At 42.5% G+C, this 6,355-nt stretch overlaps 1 long non-coding RNA gene across 1 annotated transcript in view; it reads left to right on the forward strand.

The window, feature by feature from the left end:
• LOC129842529 (uncharacterized) overlaps window positions 1–6,142 on the forward strand; it is an 11,377-nt gene extending 5,235 nt beyond the window's left edge. The window contains exons 3-4 of the long non-coding RNA XR_008757616.1: window positions 1–94; window positions 4,142–6,142. The exon at window positions 1–94 is cut by the window's left edge and continues 6 nt beyond it. This is a non-coding gene — a long non-coding RNA (uncharacterized LOC129842529). The remainder of the gene's footprint in view (window positions 95–4,141) is intronic.
• The last annotated feature ends 213 nt before the right edge of the window (window positions 6,143–6,355 follow it).

The raw sequence follows: 6,355 nt of genomic DNA on the forward strand, positions 1-6,355 counted from the left end.
TAACAATCTGCCAGAGGTGAGGAGGAAACAGGAGGAAGAGAAGAGGAGGGAGGACTTCCTGACTAACAGGCTGAGAGCAGATCTCTTCAAAAAGGTCAGATCGTCTGGAAATACGGAATGTCTCTCTCTCTCTGTTAATTGATTGGTTGCTGCAGTAACTGTTTACTATTGTTGGTTATGCTGGTGAATGTATAGTAATACTTATACAGTAGGGATTATAGTGATATAGTAGGGATTATAGTGATATAGTAGGGATTATAGTGAAACAGTAGGGATTATAGTGATACAGTAGGGATTATAGTGATACAGTAGTGATTATAGTGATTACAGTAGGGATTATAGTGATATAGTACAGATTATAGGGATATAGTACAGATTATGGTGATATAGTACAGATTATGGTGATATAGTAGGGATTAAAGTGATACAGTAGGGATTATAGTGATACAGTAGGGATTATAGTGATATAGTAGGGATTATAGTGAAACAGTAGAGATTATAGTGATACTGTAGGGATTATAGTGATATAGTAGGGATTATAGTGATATAGTAGGGATTATAGTGATATAGTAGGGATTATAGTGATTACAGTAGGGATGATATTGATTATAGTAGGGATTATAGTGATATAGTAGGGATTATAGTGATATAGTAGGGATTATAGTGATATAGTAGGGATTATAGTGATATAGTAGGGATTATAGTGATATAGTAGGGATTATAGTGATATAGTAGGATTATGGTGATACAGTAGGGATTATAGTGATATAGTAGGGATTATAGTGATATAGTAGGATTATGGTGATATAGTAGGGATTATAGTGAAACAGTAGGGATTATAGTGATATAGTAGGGATTATAGTGATATAGTAGGGATTATAGTGATATAGTAGGGATTATAGTGATATAGTAGGGATTATAGTGATATAGTAGGGATTATAGTGATTACAGTAGGGATGATATTGATTATAGTAGGGATTATAGTGATATAGTAGGGATTATAGTGAAACAGTAGGGATTATAGTGATATAGTAGGGATTATAGTGATATAGTAGGGATTATAGTGATATAGTAGGGATTATAGTGATATAGTAGGGATTATAGTGATATAGTAGGATTATGGTGATACAGTAGGGATTATAGTGATATAGTAGGGATTATAGTGATATAGTAGGATTATGGTGATATAGTAGGGATTATAGTGATTACAGTAGGGATTATAGTGATTATAGTGAATTGAACTTCATTAACAGCCCATTAATGAGTCTATGAGCCATAAAAACAATGAACTGAACTAACAGCCCATTAATGAGTCTATGAGCCATAAAAACAATGAACTAGTTTAACACACAGCTACACCTCTGTCCTACACGCTCCATTACCTTGTAAAAGGCCACAGCATTTCCATTAATGTCTTACAGTAAAGACCTGAAGCTGTAACATAGATATGTCCTCTACAGCTAAATTACTGTCAGAAGGTAATGGCCTCGCGTTGCCGGGAGTGATGCAAAGGTGGATTGACATTTCAGTATTTTCGTTTTGGGTTCAAGCTCACTGTGATTAAAACCAGAACTGTAAGCATGGGAAAGAGGAGGCTAAAATTTGATGTGTATTTTTTTTATTTTTAAGATTCGTTGTTAGGTAGTAATAGGTATGATTAGGCCTGGGAAGCCTATGACTGGTTAGGATTAGGCCTGGGAAGCCTATGACTGGTTAGGATTAGGCCTGGGAAGCCTATGACTGGTTAGGATTAGGCCTGGGAAGCCTATGACTGGTTAGGATTAGGCCTGGGAAGCCTATGACTGGTTAGGATTAGGCCTGGGAAGCCTATGACTGGTTAGGATTAGGCCTGGGAAGCCTATGACTGGTTAGGATTAGGCCTGGGAAGCCTATGACTGGTTAGGATTAGGCCTGGGAAGCCTATGACTGGTTAGGATTAGGCCTGGGAAGCCTATGACTGGTTAGGATTAGGCCTGGGAAGCCTATGACTGGTTAGGATTAGGCCTGGGAAGCCTATGACTGGTTAGGATTAGGCCTGGGAAGCCTATGACTGGTTAGGATTAGGCCTGGGAAGCCTATGACTGGTTAGGATTAGGCCTGGGAAACCTATGACTGGTTAGGATTAGGCCTGGGAAGCATATGACTGGTTAGGATTAGGCCTGGGAAGCCTATGACTGGTTAGGATTAGGCCTGGGAAGCCTATGACTGGTTAGGATTAGGCCTGGGAAGCCTATGACTGGTTAGGATTAGGCCTGGGAAGCCTATGACTGGTTAGGATTAGGCCTGGGAAGCATATGACTGGTTAGGATTAGGCCTGGGAAGCCTATGACTGGTTAGGATTAGGCCTGGGAAGCCTATGACTGGTTAGGATTAGGCCTGGGAAGCCTATAACTGGTTAGGATTAGGCCTGGGAAGCCTATACCTGGTTAGGATTAGGCCTGGGAAGCCTATAACTGGAACCCTTTCATCAGAGGTGATTAATACTCAGGTTTACATCGATTCTTCCCTGACTAGTAAACAGATTATGTATTTCCTTTTGTCAAGGGACATATTCATGTAATTGGTTTTTGTAGGACTAGAGATGCAGATATTTAAACTGAACAAAATGACCACCATCGCTTGTCCCTCGGTCTCGTGTCCTTCCATAGTTTTCCAACTGAAAACACTGCTTGTCCCTCGGTCTCGTGTCCTTCCATGTTAACCAACTGAAAACACTGCTTGTCCCTGGGTCTCGTGTCCTTCCATGTTAACCAACTGAAAACACTGCTTGTCCTTGGGTCTCGTGTCCTTCTGTTAACCAACTGAAAACACTACTTGTTCCTCGGTCTCGTGTCCTTCCATAGTTAACCAACTGAAAACACTGCTTGTCCCCAGTTGAGCACAACACCACGTGCTGCCTGCTGTGACCACCAGAGGGCCCTGTTCACATATATTTACATTTCAACCACTCCTTTTTTCACAAGACCAGGAAATCAAATGACTTGCGGCGTGATTATTTTTTTTTGAACACACACGTCAATGCTGACATTAAAGTCACAAATCCAATGAGTCTGAAGCTGAAAATCTCTAACACATTGTTGTATTGTTTTTACTGTTGTCTACTGGTGAGAGAGAGAGAGGAGCAACTTTTAGCTTGTTGTGGATCCTCTCGCAAAGATCCACTGAAGCGTGAAATGTTTCCATCTCTATGTTTTGTTGCTGTTGTTGCTGTTCATTAGGCTGTTATGCATAGGGTTATTCATGATATTTCCCTTTAGAAAATGCAATGTCTCTGGGTGCCACTGGGTCCTCCTGTCCTCTCCTCTCTCTGTCTGGTTATGGCTGTCAATGAACAGACTCATTGTTCTCTCTCGGTGTATGAGCCCAGTGTCCACAGGCAAACAAAAAGGCCTTGAAAGAGAGAGAGAGAAAGAGAGAGAGAGGTACACAGTCGCAATCACACCGCAAAGCCATCGTACAGCTGATGGCTGGCAGACAGACAGAGCCCACAGGCAGACAGACAGGCAGACAGAGCCCTCAGACAGACAGACAGACAGACAGGCAGACAGAGCCCTCAGACAGACAGACAGACAGACAGACAGACAGACAGACAGAGCCGACAGAGCCGACAGAGCCGACAGACAGACAGACAGACAGACAGACAGACAGACAGACAGACAGACAGACAGACACATAGCCATACCCAGTCTCCACCCATGCTACTCTGCTGCAGGCTGAGAAAAAACAGGGAACCAGGGACCCAGGCCATAGCCTCAGTCTCCTCTGCTTCAATAGATACTGGACTAGACAGCCTGAATGTGGTACCAAAAAACAGGCCGTTGACTGTGGACATGGCTGCCTGGATGTCTGGATGGGTACAAGGCTATCGATTCCCATCTGAAGCAGAGAGATAGTGGGGAGTTGACTTCTCTTGACTTTAGTTTTTAGTCTTCGTTTAGTTCTGGAGGGTTCTGGAGGGTTCTGGAGGGTTCTGGAGGGATTCTGGAGGGATTCTGGAGGGTTCTGGAGGGTTCTGAGGGTTCTGGAGGGTTCTGGAGGGAGTCTATGGGGTTTCACAGGGGAATATGACTGTGATATATAGCATAGCCCACAGTAATAGATGCTCAATGTGTGATGTGCGCTCTCTCTTTCCTCTTTACAGAAACTGTTAGAACAGATCCTTCAAAGGGGTAGTCGCTGAGTGAAGCCAAGGGTGAATGGTCCGAGCGTACGTGATCCCCCTCCTCCTTCCAGCATACTGCCTTACTTTGAGAGACCCAACAACCATCGAGACGGACTGGCGATTATCATAACGACAGTATTAATACACATTATAATGCTTTGAGAGACCCAACAACCATCAAGACGGACTGACGATTATCATAACGACAGTATTAATACACATTATAATGCTTTGAGAGACCCAACAACCATCAAGACGGACTGACGATTATAATACACATTATAATTAAGCAGCATCATTTTTATAAAATTATAAACAAATTTTAAAAAATTGTAGTAAAAATGGGTGTCATTAGAAATGAAACCAAACGATGTTATAATGATAATTATGTAATGTATAATTATGTAATGTATAATTATGTAATGTATAATTATAATAATGTATAAATATGTAATGTATAATTATGTAATGTATAATTATGTAATGTATAATTATGTAATGTATAATTATAATAATATAATGTCCTTCTAACGTTTAATTAATATATTTTCATTATCATATTACTGTTGTTATGATCAAAACCTGTTTGATTTACAGGAGCACACTGGTCTTCCTGTTTCACTGCTCTAAGCCAATCGTATCGAACTACTGAAAGCTCCGCTGAATGTCAGCCTGCTTCACCAGAAGCTTTCTGAGGGTCTGGAAAAAAAAAGGTGTAGAATACGGGTTTTAGTTGTGAGATTACATTGTAATGAATGCTGCTGTTCTATGTTATCTATGCATAGTGGGCTTTGTACTGTATTGAAGCCTTCCATTAAAACACTGTATCGTTGGCTCCACTAAATGCTGCTCTTCTATGTTATCTATGTTATCCTGCTTGTTTATATTATTCAACTTGATTTAGCAGGTTAAGTTAGTAAGAACAAATTCTTATTTACAACTTCGGCCAATGTGGTCTAGGGTGGGTTCTGTGGTCTAGGGTGGTACATGGGGTCTAGGGTGGGTTCTGTGGTCTAGGGTGGGTTCTGTGGTCTAGGGTGGGTTCTGTGGTCTAGGGTGGTACATGGGGTCTAGGGTGGTAGATGTGGTCTAGGGTGGGTTCTGTGGTCTAGGGTGGGTTCTGTGGTCTAGGGTGGTACATGGGGTCTAGGGTGGGTTCTGTGGTCTAGGATGGTACATGAGGTCTAGGGTGGGTTCTGTGGTCTAGGGTGGTAGATGTGGTCTAGGGTGGTTTCTGTGGTCTAGGGTGGTCTAGTGGTCTAGGGTGGTTTCTGTGGTCTAGGGTGGTCTAGTGGTCTAGGGTGGTTTCTGTGGTCTAGGGTGGTCTAGTGGTCTAGGGTGGTCTAGTGGTCTAGGGTGGTTTCTGTGGTCTAGGGTGGTCTAGTGGTCTAGGGTGGTCTAGTGGTCTAGGGTGGTCTAGTGGTCTAGGGTGGTTTCTGTGGTCCCTGCCATCATTCAGAATTTCCATCAGAACATGGTCTGCAGACTGAATCTGGAGACTCAATCTGGAGACTGAATCTGGAGACTGAATCTGGAGACTGAATCTGGAGACTGAATCTGCAGACTGAATCTGGAGACTGAATCTGCAGACTGAATCTGGAGACTGAATCTGCAGACTGAATCTGGAGACTGAATCTGGAGACTGAATCTGGAGACTGAATCTGCAGACTGAATCTGGAGACTGAATCTGCAGACTGAATCTGGAGACTGAATCTGCAGACTGAATCTGGAGATTGAATCTGCAGACTGGATCTGGAGACTGGATCTGGAGACTGAATCTGGAGACTGAATCTGCAGACTGAATCTGCAGACTGGATCTGCAGACTGAATCTGGAGACTGAATCTGCAGACTGAATCTGGAGACTGCCATCTACTTGCTTACTGTCTACTTGTGTATCGACATGCCTGACTTGTTGTGTGTGTGGGTGACTAATGACTGTTCCATGTAAATATTAAATATATACATCGTACTCATCTTAACCTGTTTAGTCAAATGGTTTTACAGTACACAAGCCCCTGAATGACCATGTGGTTTCTGGGTGAAGTCTTCTTATAGCCACATGTCTCTACCTAGCCATAGGATGCTGGTCAAGAGTAGTGCACTATGTAGGGAATAGGTGCTGGTCAATAGTAGTGCACTATGTAGGGAATAGGAGCTGGTCAATAGTAGTGCACTATATAGGGAATTGGGTC

This window comes from Salvelinus fontinalis, unplaced genomic scaffold (genome assembly GCF_029448725.1).
Source record: "Salvelinus fontinalis isolate EN_2023a unplaced genomic scaffold, ASM2944872v1 scaffold_0048, whole genome shotgun sequence".
Taxonomy (NCBI): domain Eukaryota; kingdom Metazoa; phylum Chordata; class Actinopteri; order Salmoniformes; family Salmonidae; genus Salvelinus; species Salvelinus fontinalis.